Source organism: Nothoprocta perdicaria, unplaced genomic scaffold, assembly GCF_003342845.1.
Source record: "Nothoprocta perdicaria isolate Ctin4 unplaced genomic scaffold, notPer1 scaffold_9, whole genome shotgun sequence".
Classification (NCBI taxonomy): domain Eukaryota; kingdom Metazoa; phylum Chordata; class Aves; order Tinamiformes; family Tinamidae; genus Nothoprocta; species Nothoprocta perdicaria.
The window spans coordinates 6,917,050-6,943,443 of record NW_020456198.1 but is presented as its reverse complement, the minus strand read 5'-3'; the positions used below and the strand labels follow the sequence as shown (position 1 = coordinate 6,943,443).

At 44.4% G+C, this 26,394-nt stretch overlaps 1 long non-coding RNA gene across 1 annotated transcript; it reads right to left on the bottom strand.

Annotated features, from left to right (window-relative positions):
• On the bottom strand, nucleotides 1–24,667 carry LOC112958701. Its single transcript, XR_003251480.1, has 3 exons — nucleotides 24,606–24,667; nucleotides 15,943–16,115; nucleotides 1–499 (listed from the first exon to the last, which is right to left on the bottom strand). It is a non-coding gene; the product is annotated as an uncharacterized LOC112958701 (long non-coding RNA).
• Between the last annotated feature and the right edge of the window lie 1,727 nt (nucleotides 24,668–26,394).

The following is a 26,394-nucleotide window of genomic DNA, read 5'->3' as shown; positions in this document are numbered from 1 at the left end:
TGAACTCAACAGAATAATGTAGATATCCTAAAAAGACAAAAGACAAATCACAAGCCATTTTTCCACCTAAAATGGGAAATACAAGAAAATGTAATTACAGTACAGAGGTATTCAGGTTGTTTGGACTCAGCCAAGTTGCAGTAGCCTAACAGTAGCTTGGTATTATATCTACTTGATAATTATCAAACTTAGTGCCAGGCATTAGTGTCTTGGTCCAAATTCGACATTAATATGACCATCTTGCTTCCAAACCACCTGGTTTGGGGATCCTAGAAGTAATTGACCATGTGCAGAGGACATGGAATAGCAGTCATCCAAGAAGCAAGCAGAACTAATTTGCTGGTCTTAATCTTAGGAAGGCCTTGGATCAAAAATGTAGGTGGGAAAAAAAAACTTTCATATTCTATCAAGGATATGAAACTAAAACAGAGTTCCATCAGTCCAGACATGAATTTCCCCAGGGTTGATTACTTTGGGAGTGGCCATCACAAAGGTAGATCTAGGAAAAAAGAAAAAAAGAACATGTTCAAAACAACAGCACGTGATCACTCTTTGTACAACATGAGTCATAAAAAGACAAAGAAACTCATAGCACATTGGCCCTGTATTGTGCTTCCCTTTGGAGGACTTCAGTGCTCTTCACCAGAGGCATCAGATTCACATGCCTGTACTCATGCTGAATAGCACCTTGCCATATGAGTAATCCCATTTAACTGTATGGAGCAAATCAGTATTCTTAGCACAAAGGGATCAGGCTCTAATTCTAGCTAATAAAGTGCCAGTCACTTCAGGAATTTTTTTTTTTTAATGAAATTGTGAAAAAAACACATTTTTTTCATGTGAATGTCGAATCGGAAAATGCTATCACTTTCTCTTGACGTAAGTTCTCACATACAGAAATCAATGTCATAACTTACAAATATAGAAATTTAATGACCAAAAAGTTGTCAAGATAAAATGGAAAACTATCTAAAATGTTAAAATCTCTGCGCTTACTCCCTTGCATATGCAACATCATTTACTACTTTAAAAGATATGAGGGATTTTGGCCTGTTCTTCTTCCTCATCTGCTCTTACAGATTAGGTTGCAGGATTTTCCCAGCTCTTCCTTGCATGTGTGTGGGAGGTCACTGAAATCAGGCCCATTAAACTAGAGGTAAGCTGAGGCAGGAGACTGTGCAACATTTTGCTTTTGCTGAAAGAAATGTCACCTAGAATGGTGATTTCACAAGAGGTGAGGCTTAATCATTGTCCTAGCATGACATATTCCTGCTGTTGTTACGGTGACTCTAGTAAAAGTATTCACAAGGCTTCTGTTAACAGTCATTAAGAAGGATTTTCTCTTGCAGTGTACTTCCATTCACTGAAATGATAATTTGAGTAAGGAATGTTGTCCGTACACAAACAAGTCTCTTTCTATATGACTCCGTGGGGAGTCAACATTTATTTTAGGTCAAAATGCCTTAGATGCCAACCTTGAACACAGAACATGGTATTTTTATGGTTATTTCATAGTAACTAGACCTAAATTATATTTGATTAATTTAGATTTGATTGGATTAATTTTGTTCTGGGCTATATTCTGAGGGGTTCCCAGAAGCTTGAAATATTACTATGAACCCATTCTGCAATGTGGAAAGAGCTAGAGCAGAATTTCCTAGAGTTTTCCTTCTATTCCGGTCCCAGGTTAAAAAAAAAAAAAAAAATGTTGATTACTGTGGGAATGAGATCCAATTAAACACAGGACCTGCAATTTTCAGCCACTAGCCCACCTCATGAGCCAAAAAAAGGAGAGCAGCTGAAATTCTGAACGAGGGAAAGTAGGTCTTCCCATTTATATAGAGCACAGAGCAACTAAAACGGTAGCTACACAGGATGATGTGGAAGAATGCTTTGAAGAACCAGTGCATTCCTGGGAGCTGTTTCACAGCAAATGTTGCTCATTAATCAATCATTTCCATTCCTGGTGGATCGTACTACCTGGCTTTTAGTTTACAGATGTTCAGAGTTCTATTCTTCCCTCGTACAATTGCTCAATGTGGTCACAATTTTGAGACAAACTGTACTGGCCAAGGGCAGAATTTGGAGACTGTGGTGCCAGAATTTTACATTTGCAACATTTCTGCAAGCAGATTTCTCTGTTCCAATCCTCAGGTTGGACATCTACATGATATATTTAGAAATGACTTTCCATGGATCCAACTCAAAAGAATCTTAGTGTCCAGTGAATTATTGTTTGCAACTGATTGCACTCAGAGTTGCAACACAAGGGAGAGTGGGGTTTCTGCTTTTTTTTCCCCCCTTGTTGCCTTTGGATATTTCACAACCTTCAGTTAGCTAAACTCCAAGTCTGAGATGAGGATCTCGCAACACTGGTTTATCAATGCCACTGAAAAACAACTCCCTATAGCGTCAGAGCTTCCATTGATCCACCAACTGGGATCCAAGCTGATAGCACCTCAGACAAGATCTCAGGAAAAGTCAGATTTGTTGATTCAAACTGACCTGGAATCGCAGCTTGGCAGCAGAAATACCTCCTGTTTAGCAATCAGACTCCATTGTCCATTTTTTTTTAACTTAATAAGAGCTGACATAGCATCAGTCAAGCATCTTCCAGGACTTTTCTGGTCCAGGACTTTCTCTTCAAAGTCAAACCTTGACTCAGGGTAACCAAGACTCCAGTGACCAGACAATGACATTTGAGGAGGAAACCAAGCACATCTCTGCACTGTCTGATTGATACCAGGAACCTGAGCCTTGGCTATTTCCATATGGTGTATTTGGGGGTATAGCACTTTAGACCAGTAGTAGACCACCCCACCAATGACCCTCACAATACTGACAGCCAGAGCAATAGGACTTGCTGTGGGTGGCCTGTATAGTCATGTGAGATGGTTACACAAGCAGAGGATGCCTGGGGAATCCTTTAAACCCTTGGCCTGCTGCACCTCTCCAGGCAGGTGTATTGTACAACAGATATATGCACTAATAGAGTAGCATCAGGGGGTTGTTCCTGCCTAGGGCTGAGAGTTTGAGCTTGGATCTGGGAAGGACTTAAACACATGAGTCTTTGAGCATTCTTGCAATTTAAAACTTGAGCGTGCATGCACATGCTCTGATTGGAGTCAGACTAGAAAACTCAGCACCTCAAAGCAGGAAAACCTGCAGCTCCAGGGCAAAAATCTAGACGGGGGGAATTTTTGCTGTTGACTACAATGGCATCAGGACAAGATTCAGTATCTGTCATCACCTAGGGGTTCATATAAGAATTTTAACCCAAAGCCCAGGTAGGTCTTGTCTGCTAATGACATCATTTGAGGAAAGACTGGTGTCTGACATTACAAAATGATTTCCAGGCCAGACCACACTTCAAGAAAAGGGTGGATAAAGGAAAACAAAAGGAAAACATGCTTTCAGCCAGCAGAACCAGGGGAGGGCACTGGTTAGCAGAGTGGGCAAAAACATCACATTTGGCCCCTTAGTACAGAGAAATGAAGTTGGAGAAGGACTAAAACACAGAGCAGAGATGAGGAGCCTAAGGAATCTCAGTTCATTTCTCCTGCTAGAAAAATGAGGGATGGAAGCAGTGACTGCAGCCTCTAGGAGACACTGTCAGCAACAGCTCCCCAGAAGTGGCCAGGGTCCCTCACACCACGTTCTTCGTGCACAGCAGTGGCAGCCAGGCCACTGACCCATCATCAGATTGCCACCGCTGTCAGCTGCCCACTTTGCCTGTACCAAGAGCCAGCCCTGTGAACACTGTTCTCCAGTCTTCCACTGGCCAGGTAACTGGGGGTTTCTGCTATATTTCCATCACTTCTTCACGCCATCCCATCCATCCCTTTCTTCCCTGTTGAACATGACATCAATGCTGGGCTTCAGCCCTGCTCATCCTTCATATCATCCTTCAATCTCACCCATGACTGGGAACATCTTGAGGGTACTGGGAACATGATCACAACACCTGAAAAAGTAGAGTCCTGGAGGGGGCCAAAATGGCTCCATCACGAGGGGAAGGAGGCCAGGCCCATGGGACCTTTGGGGCACCATGAAAAGAGACAATGCAGACTTGCTATAGAGCTGGCCTTTTGACAGGTCGGACAGCAACCCAGTATCCCATCCATCTAAATAATCCCATGCAGTCAAGATTCAATCTGCACTTGCCTAACTCGAAAGAAGAGCTGTAGGATCATCTCTGTGAATGGAATGGACAGCCAGGGCGTTGCTGGTTTGGGTTTTCCTCTCTACTTAGTTGTATTACTAGATTAATGTCCAATTCCCTACATGGACCATAGCCTGGATGCATCCCATAGCATTGTTTGTGGAATCACAGGCAGGGTTATGACCACACTTGACTGTGCACACAAAAATAACCATTCAGAAGATAAGGAAAACAATGGAACATATGATATTTGTTCCATTGGTGTGTGAAATCTCACGTAAATAAAGAATTAAAGAGGAAAAAAATGAAACAAAACATGCAGACTGAAAAAAAACCTCTGCATCAATCACTGGATTTTTCCTTTAGAGCTCAGCCTCAGCTCCATCAGGAAAACAAAAATCACTTCACACCAGCTTTATCTCCTCCATCCTCTCTCCCTTTGATGGCAGCAAGTGAGTAGGTGAGGGCTGACCTTTCCTAGAAACTCTTCCGCTTTTCCTAGAAATAAGTTTTCAGTCACATGATAGTGTTTTGCCGCTCTTTAGGAATTCCAGATCTTGAATGAGGCAGATTGTAAACAAGGAAACCTGATACCTCAAGGGCAGAAGGAGAGAAAGAACAAGATGTCCATAGACACCCTGGAGCGTGTTCAAGCACTGCAGTGTGTTCTGTGGTTTGTTTAGATCTGTTCATATATGCACACATATATATGCACTTGCAGGCACATTTTTTTTAGCCTGCGTTGCTAAATGCTGCTCAGAGAAAGTCAGTCATAAGCAAACCAAGGTTCCCCAGGTTTCTTGATGTCTGCAGCGCTCAAACCCAGCTATTTTATGGCAGAAGGCAGTGACTACAGGACCTTGCTTGTGGGTGCAAAAAGCACATGAGCACCCACAAGTTGCCACACAAAACCAGCCACTTTTGCCTGGCTGTTTATTAAAATCCTGTCTGGCTTTTCAGGAACAGAGCCAACTTTGTGGCCAGGGGGAATGAGGCATGAGATGGGTACCGGAGAGCAAAGGGAGGATTTTGGGAGGTCAAATGAGCAGTATGGTTAAAAGAAAGATGGGATAGATTCATCAAAAGGCACTGAGAGAAAATAAGAAACTTGGAGAATCAGAGGTAGCAGTTGAGAGAGAGAGAGAGAGAGAGAGAGAGAGAGAGAGAGAGAGAGAGAGAGAGAGAGAGAGAGAGATACTTCTAAAAGAGATATCAAATGAGAAATCCTCCTGGATTTTCAAAAGGGAAATTTAGAGAAAAAAATATCCAGAGTTTCAAGAACTAAAGGGACTCAGTCAGGTTTCTATATGGTCATGATGGAAGAAGGGTGGTTGGAAAGCAGGGGATGTTAAGCTCCCAGGCACTCAAGCAGCATTTTGGGCTAATAGATCTAATATTTCTGAGCTCTCACATCTGATATTTCTAAAGTTAGGGAGTTTGGAATAACCATCCTGCATCAGAATGAACAACTGAAATGCCTCAAAAGAACTTCTGATGAGATGCCATCACGCAGGGAGCTTTTAAATGCACTCTCCAAATGTGTTAGTAGATGTTACGTGAATACACAATCTGTAATTTCATGCTCATCTCACTCCCACTACACACAGGATGCGCCTCTGCTCCACCTCACCACTAGGTCCCTTGACCAAAGGGCAAAGAAGTCTTCTTGATGTTGATAGTTTCCTATCTGTGACCTGTGTCCAGTGCCAGCCACTGTGCACAATCAAAACAATCAAAGATATGTCAGAAAGAAAAGGCTGTTCTTGTGTGGTCCCTGCAGCACTGGGATACCTTGCTGTGACCCTAATTCTATGGTGTCTCCAAGGTGCTGAGATACCAGCATGGCTGTGATTTAACTGCACAAAGGGCTATAGCACAGTTTCATGGAGAATGGAAGGTAAATCACTGCAAATTCTGCTTCATCCCACTGAAATAAGCTACGTTTTTCTGATTGATCTGGACAGCCACCTCATTATCCAGTTTTGCTCATGCTATTTAGCTAAATAATGTCTCATAGCAAAATAGCCGTAAAGGACCTTATACTCCTCAAACCTTTTCTCTACACCACATAAGGAGCCCCTGTCCTGAACTCTTTACAGGATGATTCCTTGGTCCTTTTGTTGCAGGTAATTTAGCCAAGAAAGCACCAAAACCAACACAATGGAATGGCTGAAATATTGAAGCTTTTGGAAAGCAGAAACCTCACTCAGCAGCTATGGTAGTATAACTTCTCAGAGAGCTGCTGGAGATGCATTTTATTCTAGCCCCGAACCAAGCACATATTAAGTCATTTCTTCATGCATTTATTGGATGTATTGTTATTACAATACTTTGCTAATCCTGCTGGTACCCATCGCAAGGGGCTGGATATTTGAACATTAATACTGGAAAAATCATGAGGAAATGCATCATGTTGATATTAATACTCATCACTTAATCAAAAGCTTCAGCTTCCCTCTCATCAAATCAGCAGATCAATGGGACTGTGACATTCCTGCCATTCTCTCCTGCCTGAGTACAACTACACAAACAACTTACCACACTTGTGCCTCCTGCAAAGAACCGCCCAGCATGTTGCTCCCACCCTTGGATAAAAGTCCATGTGCTTCCTTGGCCTTGAAAGCCTGGGTCGCTGCACCCTGCCCTCCGTGGTATGGAAGCAAGCAAGTGGGCAACAGCTACTGGGCAGTGCCAAACAAGCTAGAACAAGCTCTGATTTATCTCAGGCCACTTGTTCACGCAGGCATAGCCTGGAGATGCTGCAAGACACTTCTGAACCCCTGTTTTCCATCTCGGGATTGTCCAGAGAGTTTGAAAAGGCTGAAACAACTCAGAGCATGATTAATAAAAACAGCTAACACTGGTATCCTTTGCCAATCAACTATTTTTTTTCCTCCTGACGATCCACAAGTGTGTGGATGCAAGATCATTTATATCCTTTCTATTTCCTCTCCTATCACATACAAATGTGAATTCTCTCATTAGTCATACTGTACACCATTTTCAGAACATTGTTTAATCCTCCTTCATCAAAAAGGCATTTAAACAAAGATTAGCCTATTTAAAATGTGGCTGCTGTCGTCACTTCCCTCTGCGCCGTATTTATTCTCTGCTCTGTCCTTTTTTTGGGGTAGTCGTGCCAGGTAGCTTTTGATGAGTAATATCGTTCGTATGTTGCTGTCACGTAGCCAACAAAGCTCTAAAGACACCATCAGATGTAATAATTTTTTTTAAAAAAAAGCCATTGCATGATACTGAAATAAGCTCTTCTAAATGAGAATATATGTTCTTCTGCGTCAGACAGCTCTTTTCCATATCGTTCTCTAAATCCTTCTTTGGAATACGTCCTGCTCATTGGGACAAAAGAAAACCACAAATCCCTTATATCTTACGTGAAGGAAGCAAAATAACTGTCACTGAGTCGTTTGATGAACTATTAAAAAATAATCACAGATATAAGATGGTAGGGGGGAGGCAGAATACTTTGCTCTAGCTGAGGCCAGTGTACAGAGACAAATTTTCCTTCATCAATTTAAGGCGAGTCCATGCCCAAGTCTTGGCTCAACAGCCATGCATGCACAGTGGATGGTTGCAACCAAAAGTTAGTTTATAACATTATAAACATATCCCTGCACAACTGTAAGTGCTGAGCTTTGGGAACCTGACTTGTTGTCTTCCTGTGTAGAAGTGGCCAGCCAATCTGTGTGCCACACAGATATCATTTGGACCATTGCTCAATGCCCGCAGGGCCAGGGTTAATAAAGCAAAAGGGAACAGAGCACCAGAGCACTGTGATAACTATGTGCAGCACAGGCCATTTCATTGGCTTCCGAGGAGCTTTCTATCACTTAATTGCACAATATTCAAATTAGTACTCGATACTGCTTATCCAGAGATTTACTGACCCATCAGAAAAATATATAGACTGACAAAAGTGGTAGTGTTGGGAAAGACACAGCAGGAATTGCAATGAAAAAGCATCTAGCCAAGGAACAAACTCAGTGATCAAAGGCTGCGAGATAAAGGCTGGTCTAGTATGTGTAATAAAATTTCTGTGTATTCTGAGCCTTCTCAGCTCCTTCAAGAGACCTCTTGGAACAAGCCTGGCTTGTGCAGAAGTTACTACCAGCAGATAAGGAGCACACCATCTCCTTGGCTCAGGACAGTAGTTTGCACATCCTTTGTGAGGACACCAGGAGAGGAAGGATTGGTGATAAGGGGAGGATTTAGAACAATAAGGCAAGGGAAGAGACTGCACACCTGCTCTGCTTTGCTCATGGAAGAAATAGAGGAAATAGCATAAGAGAAGGCTTGGAGCTGGGGCAGGAGGCGAAGACAAGACTGAAAGGAACAGAGCTGCTGAAGTCACATCAACCAACGCTCTGAAGGAGGCCAGGGAGATTCCCACACCGTTTGCTGTATCACATGAGGTCACCATTTCAGGGTCCAAATCAGAGGAGCAGATGAAGAGAGACATTTACAAAGCCAGATGCAAACAGCAGGTCCCCCAGGACAGGAGCCGGCTCCGGACAGGAGGGAACCGGGCTGATTCAGGACCCAGCTGTGATTTCTAACGACCAGTTGTCAGGATCAGCGTCCAGCCTCAAAGCTTTGGAAACCATATCTTCTCCTCCAACAACTAGGTCCTCTGCCCCTTTTCTTGCCCCATATGGACAGTCTCCAATTCAGCATCATTTGACATCATGGAGGCACCAAGCCCAGCATTGCCACATCAGGGAGCTCTGGGATCACACTGATGTTGACATGGGAGCTGTCTAAGCCTGACTTTTACAAAAAGCTGCAGAATAGGGACTGTTTTTTGGGTTTCCCACTCTCCCCTTTCTAAGGGGTTAAAGAGGGTCTCACTTGGCCATCCTGGCAAACTTCCCTGAGGAGAAGGCAGCAAAGGGAGGGATGGGGCAGGACCTGGCACCATTTTCCACGTTTCAATCAGCGCAGCGATGCTTCACGAGTACTCTTGTACATGCCAAGAATAATCCTCCTACACACAGTTGTCAGTGACATTAAACAGAGTGAGAAGGGGAGAAGACTCAGCCTCATATGGGCCAGGGCTGCTATTTTCAGGGTCAGGCCTAGAGCCCAAGGGCCAGATTCTAAGTCTGAAAAAAAAGGTTGCTCTCAACTTAGCCTAAATGGGCTCTGAGCTGAAGGGGAGAATGGCAGAGGGCAGGAACGGCCTCACAGGAGATGTTCCTATTGTTGATAGGATGTTACAGGTTGTGTTTTTGCATAATTCCTTAAATGCATGAGTGTGCATGTTTCCTCTGATGACTTCGCATTTGACCTTCTCGGCTGTGCGAGATGTTTGTTCCAGTGCAGCCCTACGACTGATAGCAACACGATAATGCTGAGCTTGGCCAACTGGGAGTTTTAATTACTTCCCTTTACAGTCTGTATTTGGGCATATAAATACATACAGACATCTAGCACCTGTATTGGGTCCAGGACTTGTATTCTCGGGATTTTTTTTTAATATAATCTCAGTTATTAAATCTTTGCTGAACTCAATCTAGAGACCATGATGGCATCACCATCTCTTACAGCTTAGACACAGTCATGGAGAGGTACATTCCAGAGAGAAGAGCCAGCAAAAGAGCTAAGGATGAGGACAGCAGCGAAAGAGTAGAAAGGGTAGGAGGGAAAATTGCACCTGTGGCAGTCTTGGAACAACTCTTTTCAAGCAGGCATTAAACCGGCTGTAAGAAGTAACTCTAGTGAATATGAACTCTTTTGGACAAAGAATTACCTTTTTCAATATCTCTGCAGCAATGTGAAACTCCTTTTGAGCTCTGTAATAACCCTATATCCATTGATAACAATTACAGCGTTGCCTGGGAGCAAATTCCTCAGGCAACACGAAGGAAATATCTGCAATCATCCCCAGAACAGTGGTAGGAAATTGCCCAGAGTTACAGCTAGCCACAGAGGTCTCCTGTCTATTATCCCATTGAGAGTCAGAAAAACACTACAATAAAGCCAAAGGACCACAGTTCAGTTGGTCATTTCCAAAGATCCATACCCGCTACCAAATCACACAGGGATGGACCAGAATGTTAATGGAAAAAACTGCAGTGGGAAAAGAATTACACCCAGCAGCCTCCACAGACGGCTGTGGTGAGTGCAAGGTTTCTCACCTGGAGTTCTAATCCTGCCCAAACCAGCACTTTAAGCCTGGCCTGCAAACAATCCCCTTGTCTCGCATAGGCCCATGATCAAATTGTAATTGCTCGGCTATTGCATCTGCTTTCCTAATTTAAACCAGCTGTCACTTTGCTAGCTTCCATCCAAGAAATAGCTGCACAAATACATTTTTTTACAGTTAATGTAAAGAAGGATTTGGTGGCCTCTGCCCCAACTGGACCTTCAAAAGCACCATTTGCTTTTTTATTCCTTCCAAGTTCACACAAAAATGTAACCTTCCAAAAAATAATCAGTTCATATCCTTTCCTATTAGCCAGCACAAGAGCTGAGAGGTTTCCCTCTTATGTGGATTTATTGCCTCTTAATTACAGTTCACAAAAACCATTCACAGTGAAGTGTGTCCTGGAAACTCCAACTTTTCCAGGCAAACCAAATGTTTAACATCATGAGGGGTATAAAAAGATAAGAGCGTTTGAGTCACTTCTAACACAACAGATTAACTTGCAGGGTCTGGCAGCGTTTATAGCATAAATCACACTTTAGAGATGGGAAAAGACTCCTAGATTATCTGGTTCAACTGTTTTGGGGTTTTGGGTTTTTTTTTTTTCTCCCCCAAGAATCTGTTCTCTGCAGCACCCTTAATCCAAAGAAAATTTGAGAAATCTCTGTGCATGAGATTTTCACCTCTTCCCTTTGGGATTATCCAACAACTTGACAGAAAACAGCTAGGAAATAAACTCTGACATTTAAACCTACAGTTTCCATCGCTCAGTCTAAGCCTTTTACTTTCAATGCTCTAACTTTGGTCACGTGCAGCGAGCGTCCCTTTCCTCTCCCTTCCTTAATCTCCAGATATCCGCAAAGGGCTCAAATGTCCTGTTGTTGTCACCATTTCTCCAGGCTACCCTGTTTACTGGTACAGACGAGGACACCATCGCAGCCCTGCTCCTCTCCATGTCAGTGACCATCCTAGAGCTCTCAAACACAGTTTTGTAAGCAGCAAAAAAAAAAAAAAAAGAGAGAGAGAAGATTGGTGAGGACAGGTCAGCGGCCAAGGCAAACAGTCACTCACACAAGGGATCTGTTTCCAGTATTTCAATGTTCAGACATTTAATAGGTGTTTTTTCCCCTTTGGTAACAGTTCAATCACCTTTCCCTTAGCTGAACTGCTTCTCAGATGGGAAAACAGGAGCAACCAACCAAGACATGTTTGGAGCTCAAGGCTGTTTACTCCTGTGTTGTTCTTTCTCACAGAAACGCTCAGCTCCTTGCAGCCCTATCACTACGAGGAATGAGGAGAGCCCATGTTTGTGGGCAGGTAACCCACTGTGGCCAGGCTTTGTAGCATCACCTTACTGCAGAATTTGGTGCCCCGACTTCCTCCTGCCAGGCCCTGGCTTGATCTTGCACGGGGCACATGCGACACGCTCCTCTTGGCTCGCTCGGTGCCCTTGTTAGGGACATGGAAGGTTGAGTGATGATCCCTCACTTTAACTGTTCTGCAGAAACAGTGAAGGATTAAAAACGTGCCACATGAGTGCACAGGTTAAAGTGAAAGACTTGCTAAGCAGATACAGGGTCCAAAAAGAGTTACAGAGGGTCACGTTTCCAGCTCAATGAGCCTTGTCAGCAGTCCCAGAGCTGTGCCTTTCTCAGGAGGAGAGGACTTGCCATCAACAAACACCCATGAGAACTAAAGGCCAAGTTCTCCAAAGCTCAGGGCATCAGAAACACAAACTTATTTATTCTTATGTGGATTCCTACCAGGCCTCAGCCTAGGAAGCCACACATTCACCTCCAAGTTCATAGAAGTCAAAGCTATCCAGATTTCACAATGTCTGGCATTGTCATAGCACCCAGGACAAATCCACTCAGCACACAGAGCCATATGGATCCTGGGGGAGGTACAAGGCCTGCTGAGATCAGCACGCTGCTCTCCAGAGGAGATTGGAGGCTGCAGGAGAGGACACTGCTTTTGGTGGCCCGTTTCTACACAGAAAGGCACTGCTCACTCCTGAGCAAGGCTGCTTTGCTCCATCTGCAGCATTATTTAACACAGAAAAAGCTTTCAGCAAAGACATGAGGAAAGAGTGATATTATTAGAAAGGGAAGAGATAAAGGAGAAACTCCAAAGCAAAGGGAAAATCTTTCCTCCTTAAAGCTCTCCAGTCTTTAAGGAACTGGGTGCTAAAATACCCATACCAATTGAATGTAAAAAATGTAACTTAGGGTGCTTAGAGCAGTCACCTGTGTTGTTTTGCCTGTACAGGTGTGCACAGTTATCCTGCAGCAAGCAATCAACTGCTTCATTGTCCAAAAAATTAACCACATTTCAAATGAATCTAGAACAATATATCTTTAAGTAAATGCTTGGACCAAGCACCTGAGCTTCTGAGTACAAAACTGTTGCAAGCCAATCTCACAACACGCTGTAACCTGCAGCTGGGAGGAGAACAAACCTCTCCTGAAGAAATATTTACAAAACGATGACCACAAACGATGCTGAGCAGCTCATCAGGAAATACAAGGTTGGGCCGTTCCTGTACCCGCTTCCCTGGTGTCCAAATGTGACCAAAGAGATCGTGTTGGACTAGAGGCAGAGGAGCACCTCAGCCCCTGCTGCAGACGCCTGTTCCGGAGGCACTTTCCTTCTCGGTCCCCAGGCAGCTCTCTAGGAGATGCAGGCTGATCTCTGCTCCGCGGAGTGCAGGCCCAGGTGATGGCAGGGCAGAGAGGGCAGCACAATTGCAACCACCAAGGACACGTTCAGCTGAGCTCCCACATGTACCCCTCCTGCTGACACCCAGGCAGAGCCATTTCTACCAGTGCAAAGCAAACACGAGCACAGAAGCAGCACAATTTGAATTAAGGAGACCTGGGCACGTGCAGCTCTAAAGAGGCAATAGAGAATTTCAGCAGTGCAAACAACCCAAATACCCTTACATTACCTCTACCCCTAATGCACGCTCATTGCACTGAATATCACTCTGAATACATACTGCAAAACGCTTTGGCATTGCTGGCATCCCCAAATTATCAATGAAAAGGTCTTAAGGCAGAAAACTCTGTAGTATGAAAGGCCATCGGTTCTGAATGCAAATCTGAACTCAGTGCAAGGTTGAGTTGTTTCTTTTTCAGAACACCAGACCACAGCATTGCCTTTAGCATTAATACAGTGATCAGGAAGTGTGAAGCCTTCTGGCTTCAGAGCAGAGCCCATTGCAACGTGCAGCTTTTTGCTGCGAGCCTGCAGCGTGAAGATCTACACTGTGTCCTGTCAAATCTGCAAGATATTTCATCAGGCACCAGGCTGTTCTGCAACGTGCTCAACAGGAAAATTGTGCAAGCACAGAGAAAGCGAAGGCAAAGAGCAACTTTGGCAATCCCTGCCCAGGACAGTGAAGGTGATGAAGGCTGGAAATAGTTAGGCCATTCAGGCACATTATGGTTGGGGATTAGATGTTTGCAGAGAGCGCTGCACATGTTTGCAATGCTGAGAAAAAGAAACAAAGACCCTTAAAGGAGATATATACGTGAGCTCTGTTATTGTGCTGACCTGGCTGGCTGAAAGCAGAAAAGGTTGCAAAGCTTCACGTCTGTGGTTTCTCCCTTTGCTGGAGCTGATAACACAAGATAAAGCTGTGGTTTATAGTACCTTTATCAAAAAAAGTGCTAATCAGCAGTTACAGCAATCAATGCTCTTTTGCAAAAACAACCACCAAGGTAGGGAGCTGAGCCTAAGAGAACAGATGCAATCCACAGCTTCACTGATACTTAGCCTGAGCAGTCTCGGTAGAGCTGGTCTCCCATCTCCTTTAACACAGCAAGGTCTCGCCAGCTTTCCACCAGTAAATCCCCAGACCACCATGAGAACTAGTTCTTACTTTAGCCCAGGAAAAAAAAAGCATTTGCTTGCGCTTCCACATTGCTTTCTCCTGCTCTGAATGACACTGCAAGAGCTGACAGTGGCTTCCTCAGGCACACACACACAAAAAAAGGTTTATTTTTGGCATCCTGTCCACAATATTGCTGTTAAAAGATGCCTCGTTTCCCACTGAGCTCTCTGAAATAGAACGTGTGAAGTTATTTCATGGCAGAATCTGAGATGGAACCATCACATCCCTGACCTTCTTTTCGTTCCCTCAGCCCTGTATTTTTTTCATGCTTTTCTGCTTTGAGGGCTATGCACCAAAAGCCGTCGTTTCTAAGAGCAGAGCCAATGCACCTGGGCAAAAAAATACCTGCACCCTTATCCCCAGGTGCAATCTTGAGATACCTTTTACAATAATTGCACATGAAACTGGTTCACACATTGAATGCAAGAGAGCAGAGCTCTGATGAAAGGTGCTGAAATGGTGGAGACTGAAGTCCTCTATTGATCTACCAAACAGAGAAGGGCAACGCAATGTGCCCGAACCCTGACCTGGGTGACCAGCTGCAGGAAAAGCCCCTCTCTCTTGAGCCCCGGGCCTCCCTTCAAAAAGTTGACACAGAGGGCAGGAACATTCCTGGTCCGGTTGCAAGGAAATGATACTTGTCTACCAGTCACCTGCACTCATTCCCATCAGGACATCGGTGTGTTCAACACGTCTAAATAGCTGATTTTTTTTCTTTTTTTATGGCTCATAAGATGGAATTACATCCTTCAGGGTAAATACGCAGGGGCCTTTTAGAAAAGGGGTAGCACTAGCTCTGTTTCTGGCACTTCAGGCAGCTGCAGGGATGATGGGAAGCACGACACCAGTTCGCTAGTCACAGGCAATGGTCTGCAGAAAAGTTAAAAGAATTAAAACTAGTTTGAAGATTCAGTCATGAGATATAAAGTCTTCTCATTCTAGATAGCTGCTAATTATAAAAGCTAATTTGTTTATATATATATATATATTTTTTTTTTTTTTTTTTTACAATGCTGTAGAAAAGTCATGACAGCTTGGGTAGTTCTTAGAAACAACCCAAGTCCAGGCCTTTCCAGACAAGACACAAGACTTCAAGCAAAGAAATCACAGCAGAAGATGCCAAGGCAAAGCCTCGCTTTCCAAGGTGGCTCTTGCCTGGTGAAGAATGAACCCTGCTTCTATTCTCCTCCCGTCAGCAGGGGTGGGATCAGTGTTTTACAGGCAGTGATGGAGACTACAGTCCTGCAGTGAGCGCTTGCAGACAAAACAAAAAGCCAGAGAAATAATAAAACACAGGAGAGGGGGAAAAAAAAACAAAAAAAAAGGAGGGAACTAAGAGGAAACCCTAGCACACTGATTGGGGCCCTTTGGGATGCTCTGCTGAAACCATCCTGGGGACTGACAGATAATCCCAGGGCTTCGACTCCTATGAGTTTTGCCAAAACCATCCTTTGGCCCTAGAAACATAATAATCAAACACCTCAAAAGGAGCTGCTGGAGACATTTGGATTCCCTTGTGGCTCATTAGAGATTTTAGAGCTGTGGAGGGAGCGGGTGTTGCCCCCATGAAAAAAAAAAAAAAAAACAAAAAGAAGAAAAAAAAACAGGAAGATAATTATATAACTCCACACCCCCTTACTTTCTAGCGCGACACACACTGGGGAATCTCGTACATTGACTACAAAGTGCATATTGTTCTATGTCAGCAGATAAATAATTCACCATCTGAAGGCTTGGAAGTTGTTCCTCGTAGTTCAGGATTAGTGTTCCACTTGATGCATGAAGTTGGCTGCTTTCCTTTCTTCGTCTTCACAAGAAGAATTGGATCCCTCCACGACTTGAACCACGTCCAGGCTAAGAGCTCACCAAGACTGTGTGTGTGCGAGCACGCGGGCCTGTGGAAGAAGTTAGGTGGAGAGGTGATTTCATTTGTCTTTTGTTGCCGTTTGGTTTTAATTACATAGATGCTTAAAAAAAAAAAAAAGGAAAGAAACAATGATGTTGCAACTATTGCCTCTTGAATTTCTTCCAGACCTGTTTAAATCTATGGTGTTTTATCAGCCAAAAATTTCAAGGGGGAAGGAAGGGCTGTGTTGCTGGTTTAGAGTTTGTTTTTGTTTTCCCCCTCCTTTTTTTTTCTTCCTCTTAAATCACAGAGTGAATTCATGTTAACACATGTGTGACCAGGATGTCTCTGTGTGGTCATGCTTGTCCTTTGCAGCAAGCTGTCCTTGCTGGGCTATTTTCCAGCAGTCAAGAAAGCCAAATGATTGTTGCACCTTATTTCTCCAAACCACTGTGATTGTTGCACCTTATTTCTCCAAACCACTGTGAAGCCCAGATTTTTATCTAATAGGCCCCTTCCTCTTTTTCATCAGTGCAGACGAAAAGCAATGATAGATACAGACCTCCATCGAGAGAGCAAGTTCCTAATGTGATTGTGTATTTAGCCCAGTATTTTGAAAATAAATTAAAATTCTCTTGAAGCAAAGAAGAGTTTTTCGCCGACTTCAAAAGGCTTTGGATAAAAAAATATTCTAGGAGTTTTGACAAAAAATACTATTTTTGAAATAGTTCTGGAAATAACAGCATTTCTACTGAAGTTGTCACTACAAAATTGATCTCGAGACTTTTCAAAAGCAAAGCAGAAACAGAAAAACCTGACGTAGCAATTAATTATTGGCCCAGCTGGCCACTCCTGGTGCAGGGGAAATCGGATCCAGGTATCCTTGATTAAGACTAAATTTGAACACATCTCTCCTTCCTCCAAAGAAACATGAATTACCAGAGCATTAGCTAGTTTCAATGAGCTACTTCAGTGCTCAAGTTTTTGAGGGCTATCAGTCCATCTCAGCACAGAGCAAGACTGTTTTTGACAGTTGCAAGCACTCCACAGGACAGGAAAAGCCATTTCCTGGCAGCTGTACTTTAGCTCAAGCCATAAAACTTTATGTTTTAAAACAATTGTGAAACATGACACAAACATCGTGCCCTCAGGGCTATACACCAAACATAACAGCAGCTTTGGTGAGCACTAAGGTAGACATCTGTAGCTCTAAATTCCACTAAAATGATGATACCTCCATGAGAGAGACCTCTCCCTGGGAAGAAAAATATGTGGATTCTACTTACATCCACATTCTGGATCTATGTTCCTACCAGAGGTGAGGTGCAATGGTCCTGGCACAGCACTACAACCAAAGAGTTGCCCTTCAAAATTAAGGGGAAGATAACTCAAAGCACAGGGTTAGATTAATATTTGGAGGAGAGGACAGAACCAAAGAGTTTCTCCTGCTAAAGGACTAGGCAACTCCTCATCTGGCTTGAAAAGGTGCAGCTGCAGGGACTCCCATCAGACAATACGGATCCACCCCAGCTGAAGAGCCATCTCAGCTACTGTTTGAACAAGAGATCAGCAAGGAGGGGAGATCGTGACTGCTTTAAATCTGAGAGAGGTCCAAATGGAAGGACATTCTGGCCAGAAGTTGTACTTGAAAGGGATAGAGAAGAAGCTGATGTCTGCTGCGATGCTATGAACAAACACGTGCTGAAGGGGGACACTAATGAGGACTGTTCTCCCAAAAGTTAGCTTATATCACACCTCCGACGTCCCAGTGGTGCACGGCGCATTGCAGAGGGCAAACACATTCACGGGCCAAAATTACATCGTGTACAACGACAACTCAGCAAGAAGAACAAACGAGTATGTTTGCTTTCTTAAAACAACACCACTGAATGGTTTAGTGCATGTCATGAGGAGGGCACAAATTTAATTTTTTTTTTTTTTTTCCAAATGCGCAAGAGCCGATGGATTAGGATAGGGTTTCGCAAGGATTGCATTAAACTCCATGGTACATTTCCAAGCCTTGTTTGTCTGAACAATTGACTCGCAACACAGACACTTATCAATAGAAGCCTAAACAAATTTCAGACCTAGCTGCATTTTATTTTTTCTTTTTTTTGCTGACTTGAACATCAAGGTCTTCCAGGGCTGCAGTTGCTGTAGCAACGGGAAGGAGCTCATTAAATGATCAACCTGAAGGCCAAAGCTATCAGATTTGAAATGACCAAAAGTTAATATTTAACCTAAATCCCTTTATTTGTTTAAAAGTATGCAGCTCGCTGTGTTAGCAGCTGCCTCCTGAAGTTCCTTCAGAAATAGCTATAGAACGACCAGATCACTGAAATTTTCATACATATCCCAAACAATGTCCAGCCGCTCAGCGGTGCAGGCTCTAAGATTTGCCAAAGCCCTCCTACCAGAAATCATGCAACAACACACTTATGCAAAGAGATATTTCCCTCATCTTTTATGTCTGGCAGTCACCTAATGTGCATATGTCTAACTAAGTGTGTTGCTTTTAACAGTTTCCACAAACTAATGCTATTACTCATTATTTTATTTTAAGAGTGAAAGAGAATGAGTGCGACCCATTTGTAGGCTCATCGGATTTTTGTGCTTTGGCAAAGATTTCCACAGGTTAATTATCCTTAGCCTTGGGCCCGGCAGACAGAACCAGATGGAAGTAAGACTGTTGCAGCAAAATTAGGTGACCCATCCCCTGCTATTGCTTAAACATGTCTAGCCTTCCTCGCTGCTATTTCAAATGTCTGGCAGTCTATACTTTCCACAGCTTTCAATATTCACTGCTATTTTTCATTAATGAAATAACATCTGGGAACAGCCAAGACAGGCCTAGTAGATGGAGTATCTTTATGCTTGCCCATTAAGGAAGGCTGCATCTGAGATACCTAGTTTGGTTAGTTCCTAAAACAGCAGACCTCCCTCAGTCTAGGGAGGCCAAAGGATTTCAGGAAACCATTATTTTCAGCAATTTGCTGTAGCTACAATCTGTCCAAACTAGTTCCTACATGTTTCTGATGATACTTACCCTAAATGAACATGAGAACACCTCTCTACTTTCAATCCTGGCTCAAAAGGGTTCTATCCACCCCAAAAAAAAATCCTTTGCCTGCTGTCTTCCAAAGCTTCTCTTTGAGAGATCCCATTACAGATAGTAGCTGCTGACATAAAACATTTGGATGCTATTTGTTCAGACTGTTCAAGGGTTTCAGTGCAAGGATGGAATGGTGGTTCACCGCATCTTGTAATTCTGGCTAAATAGAGCAGATCCCAGGCAGAAAATGCAGGTCACTCCAGCTATCAGCCATACCTGCAGCTGAATCACAGCCCATTCCAGCACTTCTGCTCCTCCTTCCCTCACATACCAAACTCTGAGAAAAGATCACAGTGGTTGTTTTAAACAGTCAGATTTTGCTTCTGAGTGCTCTGCAAATTCACCATGTTAAATAAAACTGTGGAATATGGTTGTGATGTTCAGCAGTTTCATAAAAAGAATCTTTATGGTCATGACTGATGGAGCAAGGTGGGCAGCAGGACCCAACGTTTTATAAATATGTTAGAGAAGTCAGGCCTAGGCGTGACCACTAGGCTCAGAGCACACTTTAGCATGAACCTGACATCTCCTTTTCGCAGGAATGAGAAGGCAAAAGAAGAGGAGTCATCAGGATGGACATACCTACTCATCCTTGTCTATCTCCATCTCACAGCATGTGAACAACACAGCCAGTCATTCCCAACGTTCTTCTTCCCAGGGTCTGTACCCCTGGCCCTCTCACACCCTAACCATGCTTTTCCCGCAGCTTCCTCCCCATGTCTCCTTTGTCCTTTACCCCTTAACAGCTTTGTCCTTTACCCTGTACAGCTCTGCCAGCCAGTGACCATGAATCCACCCAGGAAAGGTTCACTGCAAAACACCTCTGCCCTCTGTGCTGATGCGGGGAAAGGCTCTGCTGCGAATCAGCAGAGCGAACACAGGGCAGAGCCATTTCCACAAGGGTGAGGAACAGGATTGCAGCCCTGAGGATGCAATCAACCCCAGCAAAATAAAACACCCAGGCTCTGCTTCCCAGTGTCTGCTGGCTCCTTGCTGAAGCCAAGCTCCGAGGAAGAAGCGTGTGGAGGAATGCGTGGTCTGCACCAAGAGAGGGGCTGGAAGGATGCCCGCAGGAACCGTCTTTCATCTCTGTCCTCTATCTAACTGTGATCCAAAAAGCTATAGCTGTTGGAAAGCCAGCTCCTTCTGAGCTCGGCAACCAGCTCTGCTAGAGCGGGAGCTGCTCACCTCGCCTGCCTTCCTAAGGCAACACTTGCTCAGCAAACACAAATATGTTTGCTGTGGAAACTTTGTGCTTGCCTTGCTGCATTCACTCTTTGCCAGGTGTTTTTCTTTTTATACCCACAGGAGACACAGAGCCGTGGTCTAATACAGAAATATAGGTTCGTGTGTATGTGCTTATTAATAAACAGGTGGGCAAATCTGTTAGCTTCCTGCCTGATTTGAGTGATTTATTTGGTTGTTTTTAGATCTGCTAGACTGATAAACTCATGAAACAGCAATGTGGGGGACCAGCTATTGTAATATACCCATGCTATATCCACAGCCTGATTTTTCCAGAAAGTAAAAGAGGATATTTAGGGCAACCAGCACCAGTCAGCCTTTTTCTTTCAACTGTTTTAAACTCCTGTCCTCAGTGTTGTTGCCCTAAATTGCTGCAGGTAAATGAGATCGGAATTCAATGGCCAGGTAGACTGTGACCTCTCTGAGGGCTGCAGCACAGAATTATGCTCGAGTATCCTAGCACTGCATAGAGCAGCATATTTTTGTACAGTCTTTGGGGATATATCGATCTATTTTTATATATATGCACACATATACACCAGAGGTCACGTTTTTATCTTCTGATAGAAAAGGAATCTTTTGTATGCACACAACAAATCTCTACAGGAGATGTTGGAAATGGACTATGTAGCCTATGACTGGGGTACATGATGCAGGAAGGGATGAGCAAATAGTACTACAGGAAGATGAGGAGCTACAGCTCCCTTTTTCCCCCATGGAGAAATACCCCCATGTTCAAACCACCTCTGCTCCCACTGCCATCTGGCTGTACACAGTTTCTCCTAGCCAAAATCACCTTGATGTCACTCGCAAATATCATTTGCAAGTGAAGAAGATAAAATACAAATGTCTTCTCCTGAGGAGGCTGCTCTCACTTCTGGAGGGTTGGTCTTACCTGAGCATGAAGGATGAATGAGGACACAAGGAGAGAGCATCTTGAGAAGCAGAAGCAGCAAACATGAGGAGATGGGACAGCAAGAGCCCCCAAACCTTTAGCGGTGATTCAGGGTCTCCCAAAAGACCCTCTAACATGGCAATTTCTGCCTCCTTCCTCCCTCTGACCATTGCACAGGGCCTCCCTGAGGTGGCTGCCATGAGTTTCCTGCCCCCTCAGGATGAAGACCCAGCTGAAGAGGCACTTTTGCTGTTCTTAGCACCCTCCCGCTGCCCTGTTGCAATAAACAGGGCTCATTGTCATCCTCAGCCAAATAAGCAAGCATAAATGCCAGCAAGACAAAACATTGCATACATCCCTCATCTGGAAGTTATTTTTGTTTGTATTTATGTTCCTGCATGTTGTCAGGGTGATGTCTGGGCTCCGGCCCACATGTGGAAAAATCTGGACTGTGCCCCATACTAGGAAATGCTCGAGCTCAGAGGCCAAACTGTTCGCTCCTCCTCACCTTCCCCCTGCCCAACAGCCCAAAGGTTTGCCTCTACGGTTCAGAGCACAGCCTACTTATTCAGCAAAGAGGAAAATGAAGGTCTAACAAGAGGTTTGCTTTTACAGCTTGACACGGGAGCAGAAGAAAGGTGTATGAGAGGAGGGAAAAGGAGTAAGGGCCCAGGAAGGAGCACAAACAGGAGGCACACAATGTGCCCTCTACTTAGGCCCTGACATCTAATTGAACCAAAGACAGGCCTTACATTCTCCCTAGGGAGATGGAAAGCTGAGAGGACCCAGGGTCAGACACCTCGGCTAGGGAGCACCTCAGCTTCCTTGCAACTCATTGCTGTGTGGGTTCAAACACCAGCAAAAACTCTGCCCCCTCCAACCTCAACCCTTTCCCCCTGCTCCAGAGACCCTGTTTCCTCCTCCCACAAGAGGCAAAAAACAATAAAGCAAGAACAAAAACCTAGAAGGTTCAACCAGTCCATCCACAGCCTCCCTCAACCCAATATCTACTCTAGAGTTCCTCACTCACATCTGCCCATTCCTTCTCCATTGCCTTTTCATTCCTTGCTCACCCCGGAGCGATTCGCACCCAAACTCTCTCCCGACTGCCTCAAACTGTAGGTACCCCATTGCCATCCCCTTCATTGGAGCAGCCTCTGTGGGAGGAGGCAGTTGATGCCCTCATCCAAGGCCTCTGATTAGCCTCAGAGCCCGGTCAATATTGCCTTTGTGTCCCAGCACTAGCCCTGGCAAGCAAAGCCTGAGCAGGAAGGTTGCTCGGGTACAAACTGAGGGTGAAACCAGAGCTCTGACAACTTCAGCAAGGCTCTTGTCTTCAGCGGCAGCACCAAGGCTGCCCCCAAGCAAGAGCCCTTCTCTCATTTTGGTCTCTGCACTTGGAGCCTGAATGGGGCAGTCTACAAATCCACGTGCCGCTTATCAAGCTGGCAGCCGCAGGCTTGCAGATTAAACACGAGGCAGGACGTCAACAGCTGCACATCACGTTTCTGCCTCTGTCAAGGAGGTCACCTCTGTCACCGATGCCCTGTCGCCATCTGAAAAGCCAGGGGAACTCATACCCTAGTGTTGCCTAAGCAATATATCTGATTGGCAAAAACAGTTGTGGAGAGCACAGATTAGAAATGACTGAAAATATGATCTTGAAGATATAAACCTCTTTTCTCTGCATTTTTTTTTTCTCTCTAAAGTTCATGGTTTTTTTTCCTCTGCTCATGAAAGTGCCTAGCCAATAAGCAACACTAATGAGATATATTATTCTGTAGTGGCTGCCTCCACAGGAAGACTTTCACCGAGTCCTTTAGTCTTCTTTAGCATACTCTGATTGCCCAGAGTATGAAAATAGCCCTCAGATGGTCTTCATGGGTGGAGTCTGGGGACTGACACCAAGAAAGGGGAACAGCAAAGGGCTTTTATCATATGGTTGCACTTAGAGGCTGTAGACATAGGACATTGAGGTGGTATTTTCTGAAGGCAAGCAGGAAATGGCTTTCTCCAATGAAAAATGTCTACTAGCATTGATCCATTGAGCTTTTTATGCTTTTGTTACGAAAGTCACATTTCTTAAAGAATTGCTGAAGTTTCAACAAAAGCAGTTCTTTTTGAAGATGTCATTTGAAGTAGAGGAGAAGAGAGCAGAGGCAAATGTGTTATGGAGAGCCCTCCACCACGTACACTGACCTTCACTCCTTGTAGGCTGAGGCCTTCTGTGTTAATGTAGATACATATGTCACCTGATGAGGGACCTTTGAGGAAAAGCTCCAAGAAGAAAAGTGTTTCTGTGACCCAGAATCCTGAATGGATGCTCATGAAACCCAGCTGTAAGTCCTGCCAGAGCTATGTGACCACAATAAGACCAAGTATATAGCTGGGCTATGTATATCTAGTCACTATGAATAAGAATCCCTCAATCTCTCTCAATACTCATCACTCTAGCTAGTGACTAGTTATTTGCTGAGCCAATAAAGTGCCTTGAAAATAATAATAATCAGAAGTATTCATCAAGAAGGGTGGAGTTTATTAATCCCAAAACAAGTTACCTAGTTCCAGAAACTGAATAGAAGATCATAATAACCAGCAGAGATTGAATCAGACAGTTCTGCTGTACTAACTCTCAAATCAGGAACTCTTACACAATGTAAAGTGTTTGTGTTAATAGATAACAGCTAGATAGATAGCTCACAGTGAATCAATGATCTGTTATTTTCTTTAAAATGAATGTGCTTAAGAAGAGTCCTGGTCAGCAAAATAATCAAATTTAAAATATATATTTATATCAGGAAGATGAATAGGAAGGGATAACAAGTTGGATTTTAGCCCGGGGGGGGGGGGGAAGGGGGGAAAAAAAAGGAGAAAAAAAAAAGAAAAAAAAACATTATGGTTTGAAAATTACACAAAAAAAAATATTACACCTCCTTCCCCCGAAAAAAACAAAAAAAAAAAAAAAACACAACACCCCACACCTGACCAGTCTGCTTTTGACCATGCATAAGGGTAAAGTCTTAAGCAGCCTAGAGGTGCTTTATGACATTATAAAGTCATCAATAAAAAGAAATGAAGCTGAAGTTCTATTTTTTACCACTTTACTATGGGAACAAGTGTCATCTCCATCAGAAATGGAGAGCACGAGCCCATTGGCAGAGATCACTGAAGGCTGGATTCATAAGGACTCAAAGCAACAAGCAGATGGGCCCAGACTGTTCCCCTCCTGCCCCAAAGCCACCCTTCTGTGTCACGCTCCCCAGGATCCTTCAAGGAGCACAACATACCTCCTCCAGCTTCCCTTGCACTGAGCCCACACATCAGCAAAGCGAACACATTTACCATCCCTTGCACTTGCCCTCATGGTTATCAACAGCACAGACCTCAGTCTTATCCAGGGGGGTTCCCTCTCTTTTCATCATGCTTGATTAATTGCATCTGTATGTCTTAAAATCACACAGAAGTGATTCTGGCTGTGATTAAGGCCTGGGCTGGTGAAAGTGGTGCTTTTGGGCTTGCTCTACAGTTCTGCCACAAGGTCCCCAATAAATCTTGGTCAAATCAATTAAATCTTTTTGCTAGCTTTGCATAATAAAGTTGGCAGCTACTCTTCAGGAGGATGGCAAAGCTTAATTCCCTGCTGAGAAGCATGCTGTGGTCCTCAGCTGGAAGGTGATAAAGAAGTGCCAAATATTATTATTAATTTAGCACAGCTAATTTGTTCCACTAAAATTAGGGTGAAATCACAGGAGCAAAGTGCAGAGGGTGGCTCCAGCTCTCTCTGGATTCGTGGTCCTCCATCCACTAGGGATCGCTGAGAGGGTATCAGGTATCTACCATGAAGTCATCAGGACCCCTTCTAATTTGCTAATCATTTCTTGAAGCATGACAGGGATTGATTTGCATTAAACTTTCATGAGTGTCACTGATCTCGTACACAAGCCTGGATTATCTGCGAGGCCCTGACAGTAATATTGAGTGGGGGGCAAGTGCTCCAACAACCAGGCAGTCCTTGAGAAGGGTTGTTAGCCAAAGAAAACCCACGATCTCTTGCAGGGAAATATGTTACTAGTGTGTGTTTATTTATCAGCTGCTGGAATACATTGTGAGGAGACAAAAGGTACCAGGAGGCAGGTAAATGAACAGCCTCCAGTTGTGCCATTAATTCCTAGGAAGCAAGAGGAAGAGTTTACCGGCCAGCTTGCCGCGGTGAATGACTAACCCAGCTTTGGGAGAGAGGACAGACCGCGCGTCAGCCCGTCCCAGCCTTCCTCAGCAGAGCCAGGGCAGTGACGCCAACGTTCATCTTCCCCAAGCGCCTTTGCCACTTCCTCTCTCAAAGCCATCCCTTCCAGGAGAGAAGACCAGCATCCGCCTTCCCTGTAGCAGAAGGTGTCTTCACATCAGCCAAGGCTGAGATGTACCATTTAGAGCAGCTGGATTCCCTGGACACCCACACCCACTTCTCAGCCCCACGGTGCTACAGCCAGACCCCAAATCAGCACGGCAAAGCTGGTGCCCACACAGGCTCCAGGCCAGGAACCCACCAGGAACCCACTCACCGCTGCGAGCAGCGCCCAGGGATTTCTCCAGCTGCCCCGGCTGCAGGGCGGCCCTTCTGACATAATGAAATTTCCAAGCCCTTTGTCTTCCCAAGGCGTTCTCCGCCACTAGGGACAGCCGGCCTGAATTAATCTAATTCCAGCCAGCTCTCTAAGGTCCAGGACATGCTGTCCATGGAAAAACAACACACGCCAGAAACAAAAAGTGAGAGACTACCTGGCTGCCTTTTATAGACTTCTCAGAAACAGTTAGCAGACCTTAGCCAAACCCAAACGTTCACATCTCTCCTTCACTTATGGAAGGCAAGTTTATTAAATGCCTGGATTCTTTTCAGCCCAATAGCCCAATCTCTATATTTGCAACCCTAGTGCTGGAATAACAAGCAGAGCCCTAGCCAATGCCCACTGGAGTCAGTAGGGGAAGCAGGTGCCAGAGGCTTTTTTAGGTACAGAACAGTAATTCTTTGTGCCTTTCTTTCTGCGGGTTGCTGGACTCCTTTTGGGACGCCACCCT